This window comes from Folsomia candida, unplaced genomic scaffold (genome assembly GCF_002217175.1).
Source record: "Folsomia candida strain VU population unplaced genomic scaffold, ASM221717v1 Fcan01_Sc021, whole genome shotgun sequence".
NCBI classification, from domain to species: domain Eukaryota; kingdom Metazoa; phylum Arthropoda; class Collembola; order Entomobryomorpha; family Isotomidae; genus Folsomia; species Folsomia candida.
The window spans coordinates 1,583,039-1,600,164 of record NW_019091213.1 but is presented as its reverse complement, the minus strand read 5'-3'; the positions used below and the strand labels follow the sequence as shown (position 1 = coordinate 1,600,164).

Genomic DNA, 17,126 nt, shown 5'->3' with positions numbered 1-17,126 from the left:
AAGAAGAAAGGTGGAAAAGTTTTGATGCAGCACTCACACACAACTCACCTCTAATTTCTCAAAGATTTATTCAAGGTTTGATGTTGAAAGCTGAAAATCATTTTTATTGCGTTTTGCACCACATCAAATCCAACTTAGTGGCAGTTTTCCCCTCGTAAACGTCTTTCTTTCTTGTTTTACCTTTGGGCTTTTTTTTATTATTCGAGCATTTGTAGTGAAGTGTGAAAGATATTGTGCAGACGACGAGGGCGACGATGGGGAAAGAGAGAGAGAGAGAATCCCAAGTGGATTTACGTATGTACGTAGCAAAATACAGAGCTCATAACATAACTTGATTTGATTCACAACTACACCTAGTTTATATAGTACTTTTTGACTGTTTGTATGTATTTATATTTATCCAGCGAAATATTCAGGTGAGAGCTCAGCGACAATTTATTTACTATGATTTTACCACTGGGAATTATTTTGGTTTATTCTATGTACTCTTTCCCTAGACAGGCGAGTACACTATCTGAATTTCAAATGCTTAATTTTGCTCTAGGTGTGAAAAAGTAAGCAGAAATAGAAACAAACCTGGGTAGATATCTATGTGTGTTGGATTATTGCATCTCTGTATGAAAATCGCCAAGTTAACCGTTGCTTTGGTTGGATGGATGAGTGAATAGATTGTAAAAGCAGATCGACTTACTCACATGCATATACTCTCTACGTATCTGTGTCTCTGTTATTTTTGCATTGGTCGTCAGATTGGGATACGAAGATTAAATTGTATGTATGTACTTTGTGCATGTTGGGATGTATTTTTGAGTTTCTTTCATGTCCCCTCTTTCTCATCTCGCTTGCTTGCTGGGTTAGTTGCGAGATTGGACGAGGTTGAAGTTGGATGAATACCTTGAATAAATGCGCGAGTGTGTGGTGCTGAATAGGGCGATAGGGTCACAATCTGTCCCTTTGTCCAAAGGTGTAAGCGTGCCTTTCATCTGCACGGATTTTGGTTTTACTCAGGAGCGGATTCGTCCCGAAGAAGGGTAACTAGTTTTTTCGGATTGTTGGTGCGATAATGGGAATGATTTTTGTGAGGGGACACATGGAATAAAAATCTGATATGCGTTGCGAAACCTGGTAACACCCGAGCTACCAGGCGTAATTAGGAATTTCAACTAAATATGTATGTATGTGGACGCAGAAGTCAGTATTTTGAATATGAAATTTCTCAATAAGTATCCTCTTCTTGTAACACGGAAAATATTCCATCATTATCCAATACATCTCTATCTTGACCATGTCAATATCCATCCAAATCATCCGATTTCCTTATTCCGTGACAGTTTGCCGTGTTGTGTCAACCCTAAATCCGGTATCATGGTGGAAGATCAGGAACCGACGACGACGGTGGGGTTGGTCCGAGAGAGAGAGATTCGCTTTGCATTTGTATTATACCGTTGACAAAAGCAGCCAAGGGCTGTGTGCATGGTGCACAAGTCCCTGTTGTCCCACTTCAGACCCCCAGTTCCTCCAACAAAGTCATTAATATCATTACATTATCAAGCTCTGCATCTGTCCGTTCCACGCAGAGCTTACGGATTGCATTGTGCAGTGCAGTGCAGCTTTTACATGTACAAAATGCTATCCATGACATACAGAATTTTCAAAGAATTGCATCCTGGATGCACTGCCGGCTATACATGTTTGACCTGTCATGCAATAATGTCACCATTATGTACTTTAGTGAATCTTTAGTTTCATAGCCTATTACTTACGTGATGGAAGAAGGTACAATTAAAGCAAAATTCTATGTAAGAGTCGCTCTATCTAAAATCGTGTGCATTGTTTGCGAGTGTTGGACCAAGCTTAAGCGGGGTTGTTCCGTTTGGTCAGAATCATAATGGGATCAATGCGAGGGATTTATTTTTCGGGTCGTACAAAGTATACTTATTCGAGAAGGGGGGGATTTTTCAGGTGTGGTGACAAAAACCGGTTGCAGAACATTTCACGTAGAGTTAAATTTATTAAACGGGTATATCACGAAAATATATATGTACGTGATGCCCTTTATAATTTTTGCAAGTTTCTGATGTCCACAAGTATTACAAAAAATTGTATTTCGTTATTATTTTAGGTAGAATTTTTCAGAATTTTACATTCTGTGCGTTTAAAGTTGTTAAAAACAATCCTTGCTCCTTGTATATAACTTCATCCCCCTCCCAGAAATATGCACTCGTATGTAATACTGTCGTACATACGCATACCCTGTCGTCCCTCGGCTCCATTTTCACCCACCCTTGACAGAAACTGACCTTTGGTTTCTGGAATAAGAAGGTTTCTTTGAGATCTACATCCACCATTTCCTGTCGTGTCGTCCTCTCTTTCTATCATCATCTTCCAGTCCGCAGAGCTTTCAGATATCTCACTTCATACTGCTCCAAATTCCTGTACAAGTTTTAAAAAGAATGCGTTTTTGAAAGTAGGTAGGTATGCAGAGGAGAGGGAACCATTATTATTAATGGGAAACCAAGCCTTCTGGTTTCATACACTGACTTTCTGACGATTTTTGACATGATGAATTCAATTCCTTTCTCAGCAAATGTGAAAAATGGGCTGCGGTTAGTGGACCGACTTTGGGAGTGGTTGCTGATTGACAGGCATGTTACACTGGACTTTTGTTTTCCTCGCTCTGTTGCCTAACTCTCGTCTTAAATGGCTGAATTAGTGCCAGTCTCGCTACTCATTATGCATATGGATACAAGAAATATGAGAAAACAAAAACAAAATTCGGGTAGACACCAAAGCAATTAAACGTTGTCCAACATGTTCAGACGGTGCATGTGCTGGTACAAAATTGTGTAATTAAAATTCTTATGGGAATTAAAATTCTTATGACATTCTCCTCCTCCAAATTCAAGGTGAACTATCAAAGGTGTTAAATTGCGATAGAAATCTGAATGTCAGGCGATTGTTAAAAATATGTAGCAATAACATTGGGTATGTGTGCAAATATGTGGATGGGGTTCATTGTGCAGTATCAAATTGTATGAAACATTTGCTTAATTTCATGTCTGTCAGACTTGGTGAATAACTTGGTTGGTAATAACGGCAAAGAGCAAGGTACGCCCAGCTCGGATTTCATTTTCACCTTACTCGTACATACATATCATTAATCGGGCATGTGCACTTCTGGAAAATTTACTACGTTGATGTGTACACCTTCTTGTTTAATTTCCTTGTTTGTTTTTGTATGAACGTGTTATACACCTACGTATTTATTTGCATAGGTAATAGTTAATTGTAGTAATCTATGTAACATGACAAAAGAAAGGTGATGGTTATTTGTTTATTTTTTTGTAAAGATTCTTGGAATTTCACCTTTGAAAATTGGATTTTTAAGTCACAAAATTTTATATTATTTATTTATGCATCGCCACAACTTGGCTTAACGGTGGACACGTTAATCTTATCTTGACTGCCTTATACAAAATAATAAAAATGAAGTACATATTTCGATGTCCTGTTCATTATCACCCTTCCTCTTCTCGGCGCATGAATGCGACTTCCAAAATCTCACGGTTTCTTATTTGCCTCTTTCCCTTTGTTTCACTTTTCCTGTACTTCATCGGATTTGGATGGATTATTGTGTACGGTTGAAACTTTGGGATTAGTCCTGAGCAACAGGGTTGAAAGAAACTGTTGTAATCTGACCGACCGTCGTCGTCGTTTTTCGAATTCTGACAAACCTTGTGCATAACTTTTACTATCTCATCACACATACGCACACACACACATCCTAAATCCAATCTTCCCTTGGCATGCCCTTGACTATACTTTATCTGGAGATGAAGGCAGTCAGAACGAACCAAGAAACAGGTCGGTGCGTTATTATTATTGTCTCGGTTGGTCGAGACGATTTGTGAAGTTCTGGTTTGTCGGTTAATAAATAAAGGTTCAGAGAAGAATTCTGGAGGAGAGATCATCATATAAGTCGTGTAATGCAGCAGCAACCCTTAAAACTGGAGCAGCAGTGTAGAGACCTCAGTGTCATGGGAATGTTTCTTTCTTTCTCAGGAGTCGATGCAGAGATGAAGGTTTCTGGTTTACTTCACAGGTTTTATTTAGTTTTTTCATGGCAGAATTACAGGCACATTTTGAAATTTTTGTTTTATAGAAGAGGTGTGTTTTATCACACGCAGGAGGCATGGCTATTGGAATAAATGCAATTAATCTATGAATTTACACATGTTACACCCAACAATAATACAAGCTGACTTATTCCAAGTCGGGTTACGTGACGCCTTAAGACTTACATTAAAGGTTGAGTGGTGGTAGAAAATATGGATGAAATGAAATGAAGGACCTCCCGGCTGGTTTAAGCACTCATCCGTCTCCTGCATTTGCCTCCTGAACAAAGAACACTTCACTTTTTGTTCACCTACTTCTTAATGAAGACGACGCCATATGTGGCGAAGAATTAGTAAATATATACGCAGATACACATGGGAATCATTTGAGCTCTACATATATAATTGAAACTGATAGCAATTTCTTTAGGTATTTGGTTTACGTACGTGCATATAGAACTCTGGTAGTAGCAAAGTAATGGAAAAGGTGGTATCCATTTTGTTGGAGTTTGTGCATGTACATAGACATTTAGGATCTATGTATATCATCTGTTGTGCCCACTGATGTAACAGGGTTGACAAGGATCACGGCGAAGGAGGAAAAAGCAGCATCCAATTGTAAAAGTACCTTAACCGAGACATAAGATGATGATAATGTGCTCCCTTCTTTTTCATCCCTTTCTTCTCTTCCCTCTCCTGTTGTCGTATCCACTTTTTTTTATTTTTCTAACAACCAGCCTGCCTTCCCTGCCTGGTTGCTTGCCGGTAGTAAAATAATATTGAAAATGGAGGTGGATGGTTAGGAGAAATTTTAAAGCCTTTTCTTGAGCCATTAAAATTTAACCAATTTGCTCCGGATGCGACCACATGTGCCTTGCCGTTGCCTCGTCCATATTCTTCCTGTCAATTCTCTCCTACATTTCTTATACCACTTTTGAACCATTCAACCTGCCTGTCGTTAATGAGTGCATCTTCCAACTGGATTTGGTCGTCGTTCAAAGTGTGGGATTATTTTTTACTTTTTTTCTTACTCCTCCTTGCAAAGGGGAAATTTCAATGTCATTTTTATTTACATTTAGCATTCCTGCCAGAGTTGATGGTTGTATGTAATAGAAAATTGTTTAAATGAAATCAACTGGTGGTTCCATCCAGCATTGAGTGAACTCTTTTCTGTTAATATTCATCTGTCGGCTGTCCGGTGTGGTTAATTTAATTTGTTTAACTCAAGAAGATGATGGTCATGAGATGGGATGGAAAGATTAAATAAAGAGTTGAGTTTAAAAGTGATTAGATTCAAGTTGAGGGTGGGGTTGATACATGCATGGGAATATGTGTTCATATGTACATATGTATATTTTACACTTGCCGTACAAAGTGGAGGTGGTTTTCTTAGCCTTCTTTAATGGAAGAGATTTTTTGTTGAATTTTGATTCCATACGTCTCAAATTATATATGTGTGCAAGTAAGTATTTTAATCTGTTGAATTGATTGACTTTGGTCATTCGAAACCAATTTATGGCTTTGTGCACCTTCAATTATCCACCTTATTTTAATTTAAATGTCATGAAAAGTAGTTTGCCATCCATTCTGTTTTTGGTCATAAGAATTAACGATTATTAATTCCATCCTGCTACAGATTCTCTCTGTCAGAAAAGATGCTGCTCATTCCAGCTCAACAACAACGTCAACCGAACTCCAAGTTTCGAACTCGAACCTGCTTTTTAATGTTGATGAGATTTTTTTGAGGATTGGACATGTTTAACACATGAGGAGGCAACAGTGCAGTGGTACTTATTCGTTTGAAGAGATCACCACCACACCACGACTACATTCGAGAAGATCCATTACGTACTTACTTACTGTTCATTCCCAAGTTAACTCGGTTAACTTTGTATAAAAAGATTTCTCACTTTGAAGAAGGAGGCATGTTTTGTTGTTTGGTGTCTGTCTTATAAGGTCGCACCATTACTGCCACATGTACGAGTACATAGTTTCATGAAGTGAGTGAGTGGTGTGTAATGTAATAACAAACCAAAACCTGGATGGACTTTACTAAATAAAAGTACCTAAGACGCAAAGGAAGGTTGGGCTCCGTGTGTGATGTGAGGTGGTACTGATGCACAGTCCGTAATGTATGGTGGATTAGTGACTTTGTGTTTTTTTGTATGGTTGGTGGGCTGGATTTGATCTCTGAGACGAAGTTGTTGGAGTCAGCGTCTGTCTCTCTCTCTCTTTCTTTTTTAGTCTGTATTTGTCTTAGATTTATCAACTTTTTTGTTGCTCAGCTTAGTTAAAATTTTACCGTGAAATGTTTTCCTTTACTGGTGGTGGTTTTAGTTGATGATGGGAATGGATGGAGGGGTTGGCATTTCGTCTTGTAATGAAATCTTCGTAGTGTGTATATGTTTCAGGTTAAAGCGTTGCATGCAATGTTACGTACGTGGAATTTTGTATGTATTTGTATAAATTGAAAGTTCGCTAAACTAATCAACATTAAAATTAACGATGGTTGTTGTCCACTAGTCAAAAGATATGCATTACCAACGACCAGAAATATTTAGTGTAGTCACAATAACTAACTAACTGCGTAAGTATGTATGTGTTTGGCTATAAAGAAATGCGATGGCTTAGTCATATGCAAGCTTCATCCTGGTTGGTAGTATGCTTGTCATGTCAAGTTTGTTATTGACATCCATCCCTGCCTCACAGGAAAGTGAATATGTCACGAATTAGAGATAATGAAAAATGCAGTTGGTTCTCGATGACTGAGAGCAAGGATTGAGCTTGAGAGGTGAATACATGCTTTTTTTTGGGTTGTCGAAAGGAAGAAAGTGAGTATATGAACTTTATCATTAGTATTAAAAATCGTACATGTACCTCTGTTGCTGTTTGACCAGAAATGTTTTAAAAAGTCAGTCAAAATCAATCCTTCCTCTTTGAAGGGAAATCTAAACAGTTTTCGTCTTATATCATTCCCATATTTATATATTTTACCACCAGCCAATGAAAATGGTGATGGAAAATCCTGCCTCTCACGTCTTTTTATCATATCCTTCTTCACCCTTCCTGCTCCAATTATTAAATTAACTGCGTCATTCCGCTTCACAACGCATCGTAGCAGGAGAGGAGGATTTAATATAATGTACATTATGCTTGTCTTGTCTTCTAGCTAACTGTCCTGAGCAGTGGCAGAGCAGAGAAATGTGGGGGCAGAGGGACAATGTCCCCACGGTTATTCAATGTCCCCATTATCTGCCCATGTTAAATATACAACCTCCTCCCTCCCCCATCCTACAATGTCAATGTCCCCAGATGTCCCCACGGCTTCTGCGGCCCCTGGTCCTGAGTGACTACTACTTACTTTTCTTGATAAAGAAAGATTGCGTTATTCATAAATTATTATTCGGGATGCCAACCTCTGTTGAATTCTTGCTGGATGATTGGATTACGTATATCTTCTGTACATGCGGAGTTCATTCCTCTTATGCTTGTGTTGGATTGATTATAATTAATTAAGTACTGTTGACCTCGTGCAGCAGCGAGTGCATTGATGGACTTTCCATGACAAGCAGATATGTATGTAGTGCAATAATAATTATCCGTTAAGTAAGAGTCATTCATAATCCCAACTTCATAAGATTTACCTATTTATTACTAAAGTTATGCACTCGGGGTAGTTCTTGTTAATCAGTTCGTACTAATCTCTCATGATGAAATACATTTGGGGAAAAGTAAATACGTCGTATAAAAGTGTAACTAATGATTGGGTTGGTTTTGGTTGGTTGGTTGGACCTCCATTTTGCACAAAATGGAGCACCTGTCTGTCTACATTTCAACTTATCAGGTCAGGTGGGAGGAAGTCGTTAACTTTATACTGTGCTATCTCTCCCCCCCTACAGACAACCACTACCCATCCCTTTCTCTACTTCTGGTTGGTTGGCTATATATCCGAAATGAAATGGTATGGCGTCGTGGCACTGGGTTTTTTTACTTTATGGGAGTCATTATTACCCGTCACTTACAGCAAAGCCCAGATTGTGTTCTGTTTGTACCTTCTACACATCTCTATCTGTTAGAATTGGAACAAATGGATGTGATAGTTGGTGGCAGAAGACATTCATCCATCTGCCTGCCTGCCTACCTATAATGCTACCTCCACCTCGACCACCTCGGTCTTCGCCCGATTCGTTCACCAGATTGCTATTGAGCACGGATGATAAAGTGCTTTGATAGATTAGGATGTAACGACGGAGAAAAGGTGGGCATGCAGACAATGGAACGAACGAGAGAGATAATGCGGATGGTTCATCTTTCTTGCAGCAAACAATGCTCCCCTTGCATAAGGAGGGCTTGGTTGATAGCCAAGCATGATAATGACTGATTTGTCCAGAGGGGACGAAATTATCAACCATGATGATGATGACTGATACTAATTACGGTTATAGATAGTTTGTACTCCATAGTTCATTGTCGCAATTATTAACGTATTGTTTTAAGCATCGTCATCATCACGACCAATTCCCACCCGGGTGCTCGTACCTACGTATTCGATCAAACTGATCGAAGTGGACAAAGTGAAAGTCGCCCGTATTCCCAGAAGATGAAGAAGGGTGTTCCTCCTTTCGCCAAATGAGTGATGGAGATGGAAGGTGGGAGGATGGATTTCTCAGGTAGGACAAATGGCTGTCTGTCACAGGTGCCATTGAGACAGGTTGTTCAGGAAGAAGAAGATCCTCCTCCTCCTCTCATTTCTATATTCGTCCAACACACTTATCTATCTCCACTTCTGTAGTCAGACATCACATCCATTCGTACGAATATACCCACCACTCCAGGAACAGGATAAGAAATATATGTATGTACAGCAAGTGCCAAGAAAGATACCGTAATACCTGCTCTTACAACCCCTCCTACTACGTACTACCCCTTCTTTTCAGCGAGTGACTACCTTATGTGAGACGCTAAAGGAAAAATCTGGTGTATGTATGTGCAGTAATGTTGAGGATGTTGAATGGTGGATGGATCACCTTCATCTCCGTGTCGTCATTAAGTCGGCTGCTCATCCTGATTCCTCCCTGGCAGTCGACCAAAAAGGGAAGGTGAGTGAAGTGAGTGAGAGTTGTGAGGTGATTCTTTCCACTTCAATCCAAGAGTCACAGAGTTGGATCGAGATTCGAAAACTTTCCGATTTATCGATATTATTATTTCACTTTGAATGTCCTCTTCTTTGCACCGTTTGCGTCATCCTCTTCCCCTTCCAACGCCACGCTCTCCTACATCTTCTTCTCTTGCTCGAGGTGACAAACAAAATATTTCATGCTGACAACCCAGAAATAAATGGGATCCAAAAGCATATTGTCGGCCAAAAGAATAAATATATAAATTACGAGGACCGTTAATTTGGTCTCAATGAAACTTTTGACACACTTCATGCAGTGCGAAAAACACTTTGTTTCGCACGCGGGTTGTAAAGTAGCTGGATGAGGGAATTTGTTTTATGAGGTGTTGAACGTTTAATCAGAATATACGCAAAAGTGTATGTACTTATGTAGGTACCTTCTTTATATATTAGTAATAATTTTCACCCATCACTCTCCTCATGCATGGCTGGAAAATAATAAAAAAGATTAAAAAGAGGTGATGAAGAAAATCTGACTCATGTGTGCAATTTTATGGATGGATGAATTCCTGAGGAGTGAAATGACTAACCCGAAATACCTAAATTTCATAACCAACCTATGATCTTTCTTACGTATATATTGTCTTTGCATACCAACCCAAAATCGAACTAGAGACAGACAGTCCGGACTCAAGAAATTATTATGGGAGGAGATCAGCATATTTGGAAAATGTGCAATTTAAGAAATATTGCACCATTTATTGTCAAGTAGTACGATGAGGGACAAATGAGGTGAAATTCGACTTTTATAACAAGCGCAAGTAAGTGGCAGAAAAGAGCGATGTATAGGACAGCCAACTCTCTTTTTGAAAAGTATCAAACCCATCAAATCAAGGCTGTTTGAAATTTCCATCTCTCAATCATCCAGTTTTTTTCATCGTATGACATTAAGCAAAATTACATCCAACACCAACCCTCAAGGTATCAGATCTCGAGCAATTCAAGAAAATTCGGTTTTAAAAATGCTGATCGTGTCAAGGTGATTTTACAACGAGAGATACAGAAAGGGGAAGTCTGAGCGGAGGGGAAATCTGTTTCTGTCCAAGAATTGAGACACTCCACTTTTATTTTATTTCTTCTTTTTCAAATCTCTGCAATATGATATCATCATCGCATGGGATGTGATCTGGTAGCGATATCTCCTCTCCTCAGATCAAGATCTTATACATATTCTTCCTAGTGGTTAGATTTGCTTCCTGGCTGGCTGGCTAGCACGCCATGCACCTTCCCTTCCTCTTTATTGGGTGTAGACCAAGGTATGGATGGATTTCGATACAAAGCTACAGCTTTATTAACCAAAAAACATGCAGGGTCAGGTCACTCGAATGGGGTGCAAAGATTTTGTGACCGTTTGACGTGACGTCTTCATTTCACACCACACATAATTTTTCACACCTACCTTTTGTCCAGCACAGCGTATAATCATGTCACCATATTAATCGTGTGTAAGCACGTCATGCAGAGTACGGATGAGCCCCACAGATTTTGACATTTACATCATCTCTTCCTCCCAAATACGACGTGGTATGATGACCATCATCATTCCGTTCTGTCGATGTTTGATGTGCCATCGTCAGCAAAATGTGGAATTTGGATGTGACTGAGGGATACATACATTTTTTTCGCACGGATAGTGAGTGCACGAGGTATCATTTTTCTGATGTTCAACCGTGTTATCCATAAGGTGTGCAACATTCGTTGGTTCACTTTTGCTGGTCGTCCTCTTGTTTCATCTCTCAGGAGGATATCTGTATGGTTTGGTGGTGATAAAATAAAGTGGGCAGATTGGTGAGATGATTTCATTCGATGAAGAAATGTAAAACTTATGCAGTTCTCTCACTCTCTGGTTGGTAGCCATTACAGATTTTTTGCCAAGGTATCACATTTATTACCTTGTACTCAATTCCGTCAAATCGTGGTGCATGTATGTATAAAGGTACACCCATACTCTTGCACAGTTTGAATAATAATAGAGATGGATATCTGACACCCTTGCGAACGGAAATGTGAATGGCGTAGTGGGATTATTATTATCTCTCTAAAACGCTAACACACTGTCCGTGTCTAATGGCCAGAAGTTGTTGCAAATACATATGTGCATATGTACGTACGTACATGTGCAGTATGTGGTGGTCTGGGGCAATTTGTAAAATGTCAAGTATTTAGTTTTTGGTATGTGATGACTGAGAAGGATTATAAATTATTAAATAAATAGGAGCAGGCAAGGTAATTATCAAGCATGTGAGCATTGGCCTGTTTCATCAACCAGTTATTCAATACACAACAACATGACGACGGCGACGATGACGGGACATCTGTCTTATCAGCAATTATAAAAAGTGTAAGGAGTACTCTCTCTCTCTCATGGTATTTAGTTGCTGCTACCTCGTTATTTATAATTTTTGGCGAGAATGACAGTACTTTCGTGACGATGATAATACATACATAAACGTTCTGAATGTCAGGCAGGATTTTTTTATCTACCACGTATGTATAGTACATATATCAAGACGAAGTAATTTCACCTTGGTCTCTCTCTCTCTCTGTACATATTAATTTTTATTATTGTCGTCATTGCCATTTGTCTCAACAACGAGGGTCCATTATATCCACGCATACGAAACACTTGTACTCCAACTTTAATGTTCATATTTTCATGATTTGTTGATTCAGTCAGTGTTGGTTTGGTTGGTCACCTGACCTAACCTCTTCCGTAACCTTTCAGTTCGTTCATTCGTTTCTGACTTGCATACCTTTTCATTTATTTGTATGAAGCTAACCTCAATTTGCTACATATAAGGATGTTACAGATTGTAAAGGAAATATTTACCGCAGAAAATTCTACGGGCATAAAAAAATTGGAACCAATAATAATAATAGTTTAACCATCATATGTACTTTACTTGTGGTCCACTAACTACACATATGTACTTATGCACATACATTTGCATATCTACGTACAAACGTGCAGGTTTAGTAGGTTGTTGAAATGAAAATGTTGATGACTCCTTGTTGTTTATCTCTTGAAGAAACTACCACTGACTAAACTCGACCTGGCCTTAATTTCTTAATGCCGTTTCTTTTTACTTTTATGTGCGTGCATTGCACGCTCTTCATGTTTACGAGAGTGAGTGAGCCAGCTAAAATTCACATAGGCGTCGTTTCATTCACTTTCGTTTTTCCATACATACTTATTTTCCATGGAATAAGAAGGTATTACATTTCACTCACAATTTTCACTTCCGTAATAATCGCATGTTATCGAGAACAGGGCGGATCATCACACATGTCATGAGACTATTTGATTCTTGGGTTTTTTACTGAATGGGCGTCTTTGTCCGTTGATTATAAAAAGGAGTGAAAAACAAAAATGTAATGTCCCAACATAATCACAGCAGCAGAAGAGAAGTTGAGTTTAGTTCAGGCCAAAATTGACCTGGCCTTCTTGCACTCTTTTTAATTGGATGTGACTGCATTCATATTGGTTTCGGCTTGATAAGGTGATCATGGATTAGGAAATCATTCCTGTTGCCTGTCTGTTGAATGAAATCAAATGAAAAGTGACCTTTCACCCAGAATTCTTTTACTTTTGGTAGATGTATTTACGCTTATCCACGTTGATACATACGTGACTGTTTTTATGTATTCCTCCGATGCGCTGGTTATATAAAATGTTTATACTTTCGATATTACAAATGTGGCGAGAGGTTGACTGAACTGAGTTAATTCTCTCGAGAAGAACTATACTACTGCATATTATTAGATTGTGTCGCTTTATTTATTAAGGTACGTACGTACTTTAAGCCATTGGAACGAGCTTCTTATAAATAAATCAGTGGAATATTGTGCGATATACGACGCATACGATAACAAACACAGGTTAGACGGTCGCCAGAGAGTGTGAATCAAACGTAATTTTAGAATTTTTCCTATATGACGAAGACATCACAGGTGTACAAAATTTAAACAAAACATTACTCGACATATGTTCAGTCACTTTGAAGTAGTCGAAGCTAACCGACACGTACATACATGCATACGCATACACTTTAAACCCCGAAATTGTGAATGTTTGCAGAGGAGAGAGAAGAGAGACAAAAAGCAATGGCAGTTTTGGTTCTCGTACATACATGCGTTCGAAGCCACCAAAACCTGTGCCATATCCGGTATTCTTTTACAGCAGATTCATGTGTTTCCATTTCTTCGGCTTGGTTCCATATCCACCGTATGGCACCTATTTGCCTGCCCGTTGTTATTGCAATCACCAGAAGAAAGCTTGATGACTTCTCGCTCCCTCGAAAAATATGTGAAGATTTCATTTGAAGGTATGCTCCTAGTTGGGATTCGATATATTCCTGTGTTTGTGTTGAGTTGACTCCGTCTGGGAGAGAGAAATGTACTTAAAGTTGGTTGTTAGTTGGTTGGCGTAGGTGTATAAATAAAGAGAATGGAACACCTTCCCCACACGTATGTGCACCATTTTATTTCCCCTCTACCCTGGTTTATTTTGGGACAAGTTGCTTCGAACGGGATCATCATCAGAGAGAGAGAGACGACGACGATGATGCAACTTGACTTGGAAATTTGCTGCTAAAATATATACCAAGGTGTACGAAAATGCATGCATGCAATAAACTCGCGTTATGACTGCACCGTGGTGAGTGAAAAATTGGCGATGAGCTAAATCCATACCTTTTTAGTAGGTACGTATCTATGTGGATTTTGCTCGTTATTTGAGAAGAAACTGATTGTGATGGTGGTACATATTTATATATGAATTTTTACGATATCGTTAATATTTCTCTTCTCACTCATCAGCCAAGTAACACTAATAAAGGAATGAGAAGATTCATGACATAAACAAAAATCAGTACACCTTTTAATAAATACGTTTATTTCCCATTTAAGTAAACCATGTTGTTTTATGATGGCGATGTTGCATGGACAGATAGTTAGCAGATCTTCTTCCATTATGCAAACCTCGTCTACTTTTCTGCCTGCGTATGCATACGTTGAATCATTTCTATGCAACCACACGGTAACTTGCCATGCACGATATATGTACATACGTATTTGTAGCACACGTTTAACTACCTGGCTTATCTTGGCTTGGTTTGTGCCTAGCCTATGAATTCGAGCCAAACTCATCTCTCTCTCTTCGTCTTCCCCATCATCATCATTCCATGTTGTTGAATGGTTGGTTTTTGGTCTTGGGTGTTGCTTCACTTAGTAAATAGTTGTTCTTTTTTCCAAGAAAATCCTAACCTTATCATCCAACTAGGCTGCGTCCCCTGCTCACGACTGGCTACTTACTTACCGACAGACCGATTGGATTTAATGGGCGAGTCTGACGCTACGCTACGCATTGCATACCGTAAGGTTAAAAGACATAAAATAAAGTAAAACTCAACTCAACTGTGAATAAGCTTTTCCATCTTGACTCGTCTTCTTCTTCTTACATTTTTACCTTAGTACTTATGCAAAAGCGAAGGCAGCATGCAATTTTATATCAGTCTTTGCTTTGCTGGTGCTGGTGCTGGTGCTGGGAGGAAATTAACCTGGTTGGTTGGGTGGGTCTTCTCGAGGAAAGTATGGCTAAGTGATTTGATTTCATTGGAGCGTGGCAGTTACGCCATCAGAAGAAGTATCAAGGTTGTGTTGAGAGGTGAAATGAAATCATTACGGGATCAGGATGAGAGAGTGGCGTATTTGGATGGGAGAAGAAGGCGAAGTGATATATGAATGTATTCGCGAGAGGTGATAGTAAAAGGTGATTTTATATGTTAATGCCAACTAAGACTGTGTGCATCGTCATGTTGATGTTGATGTGATGGTGATTGGTGATAATGCCATTAGCCACCGAGTCTTCTGAGCAGGATTGACAAAGTCAAAGTCAAACTGACAATGCGATGGTGTAAAGTGTAACCCTCCGATTTGGCTGAAATTTTGAAATTAGGTGGTCCAAGTCAATACAACTAACGTTTCTTCAGCCAGTTTGTGCGATGGTTGGAGTTACTCAAAATATTTGAGGTCAAAGTTGAAAAACCGGCCGACTTTTTTCAGGCGGAGTGAGAAAACTCCACTTCGATTCTCTTCTCCTCGCATTGATTTTCAATCCGAAAAATAATTCATTTCATCAATGATAAATTTGATCTATGATAGAAAAACATTAATTATTCATTGCACATGGGTCATGGTCTTGGTCTTTGTTTTCAAATGAATTGGAAATCAGACAGAATAACCAACGGTTTCGAAATGGAAAGCAAGTTAAGTTTTTCCAAGTTTATTTGCCGTTAATGAATTTATAAATTAATGTTTGTATGAATTTTTAATGCAAAGAAATAAAAATCTCACTTATTCAATTATGAATTAAATTAAGCGAGTATGAGGCAAGTTAATTCCTATTTAGTAATGTTTTATTTTGGTTATTTTGCATCACTGCTTATGCTTGTGTATGAAATCGTATGTGTGAGAAACATGACTAAAAACAATGTGATTATAAATTCATTAACGGCAAATAAACATGGAAAAACTTAACTTACATTCCATTTCGAAACCGTTTGTTATTTTGATTTCCAATTCATTTGAAAACAAAGACCAAGACCCAGGTGCAATGAAAAATTAATGTTTTTCTATAATGAATTAAATTTAAAATTGATGAAATGAATTATTTTCCGGGGTGAAAATCAATGCGAGGAGAAGAGAATCGAAGTGGAGTTTTCTCACTCCACCTGAAAAAAGTCGGCCGTTTTTTCAACTTTGACCTCAAATATTTTGAGTAACTCCAACCATCGCACAAACTGGCTGAAGAAACGTTAGTTGTATTGACTTGGACCACCTAATTTCAAAATTTCAGCCAAATCGGAGGGTTACACTTCACACCATCGCATTGTGAGTAGGCGAGACTGTGATAAATGAAATGTTTATTGAGATTTTGATTAGATTGGGCTGGATAATTTTAGAGGTGTGTACGGATCCGTGGTGCTGCTGCTCTGTTATTTTCACTCTGTTATTAACACTCTGCAGTCTCATCTATTTAAGTAACAAACAGCTTGAGGAAAAGCGCTTGTTTTTACTCATTATTCAACTTGTTGACGAATCATGGATTGATACTGGCTTTCATGTGAATAACTTTTAATGCATGGTTCAAAATGGAAAGATAAAATTTTGACAAATCCTCATTTTTCCGAAGCAAATCTTCGTCTATGTACATGTGTACGTGGATTATTACGGCACATCCTTCATTTTTCCTCTTTTTTTCCTTGACACACGTACACACACACATTTGATTTTGATTGGATCCAATTGACAAAAATGAAGGGAAGAGATAGCGAGATACGGAGGAGGATGGCAGCGCAGGGGATGAACATAAATGGACAGGACATGTGGGTTGATATGTGAGGAGAAGGAATTAGTGGAAATACGAATTATCAAGCGTAGCTCGGCATTTAGATAGATGAAGCAAATAATGCTTAATTGACAATTGATGAGGGCACACTGTTCTCTCCCTCGTCGTTATTACACACTACTAAATACGTCCAACAGGAGAGAGAGAGGAAAGTGAAACGAGGGAGGATGATGATTAATCTTTTCACTCTCAAAACTCCAGATGCACGAATATCTATGTGGCAACATACATAATATGTACGTAGTCCTTCTGAATGTAAAGATCCAATTTGGACTCCCGTGTAGAGAATGGACGACTCAAATGATAATGACTGACAACACTTTATTTTACTCTGCGTTACTTTACTTTGCATGGATGCAATAAGGGGTGGGTGGACGTGCAGGATAATATTAGTTGGACCTGCTTTGACAGAATTTTGAGCAAC

The 17,126-nt window shown here is 38.7% G+C and overlaps 1 protein-coding gene and 1 long non-coding RNA gene across 5 annotated transcripts in view; both read left to right on the top strand.

The window, feature by feature from the left end:
- LOC110858478 (zinc finger protein 1) overlaps nucleotides 1-17,126 on the top strand; it is a 139,526-nt gene that overhangs the window by 2,273 nt on the left and 120,127 nt on the right. The window lies entirely within an intron of this gene.
- On the top strand, nucleotides 6,855-10,456 carry LOC118438418. The gene is made up of 3 exons (XR_004836779.1): nucleotides 6,855-8,373; nucleotides 8,436-8,970; nucleotides 9,053-10,456. It is a non-coding gene; the product is annotated as an uncharacterized LOC118438418 (long non-coding RNA).